Raw genomic sequence first — 956 nt, 5'->3', positions numbered from 1 at the left:
GTCCCCGCCATTGCCGCCGCCCCCCCACGCCTCCCGAACTTCCGTGGTGTCCAGCGCCGCGCGCCAGCACTCGCCGTCGTGCCACACCACCGCGTCGACAGTGGGGCCCGGGTCCTCGTACGATTTCATCAGCTCCTACAATCATGAAATCACATGTGAATTTGAGGTTGGTACGTAAACACTATCGGATGATCCATCACCATCAACTCCACGTGCGTCTACCACAACAACTGGCAGACGCGGGGGCCGGGCGGCGGCGGGGTCGTTTGCGTGCGTGGGAGGTGCCCCCATCCCTGTCTAGCCTCGACAGGTCAACTGCCTGGGTGGGCCATGGAGCAAACCAGGCAGGTCCCAAAGCCCCAAGCCGTTATCGGCCAAAGCACTCCCTTCAGCCGCGGGCCCATCTCGACATGGTTGTTGTGCTCACACAGCAACAGATGAGATTTGAATCCACCCTGCCATCCCCTGCAAGGCCTCACCTGGAGGTATGACACCCTCGCCTCCAGCTCAGCGCGCGGCGGCGCAGCAGCTGCCTCTGGTGCCTTCGCCTTTGCTGGCCCCTCGTCGCCGGCAGCCGCCCCGGCCGCCTCCGCGCCCTCATCATCAGCTGCGGGTCTCTCTGCCGGCGCGGCCGCGGCCGGCGCGGCCGCGGGCTCGTCGGCGGGGGGCTTGGCGGCCAAAGGCTTCGCCGCGGCGCTGTTGAGGGGCGCAGCGGCAAGCGCGGCGGAGGCGGCGGCGAGGGCGGCGCGCTGGTGTTCCTCAAACTTCTTCCGCCTCTCCTCCTTCAGGCGGCTCTGTTGGGGGATGTGAGCATTGCTGTTGATGGATGGAACGCGTTGGTGATAAGGTGGGTTGGTCGATGCCGATGTGCTCGGCGCCCGACAAAGGGGCATGGAGCCGGCCACTAGAGGGTACAGGGTCTTGATTGCGTCGACATCCGCGCATGCGCACACACA

The sequence above is a fragment of the Monoraphidium neglectum genome (genome assembly GCF_000611645.1).
Source record: "Monoraphidium neglectum strain SAG 48.87 unplaced genomic scaffold scaffold00331, whole genome shotgun sequence".
In the NCBI taxonomy this organism is placed as follows: Eukaryota; Viridiplantae; Chlorophyta; class Chlorophyceae; order Sphaeropleales; family Selenastraceae; genus Monoraphidium; species Monoraphidium neglectum.
This window is presented reverse-complemented; position numbering follows the sequence as displayed.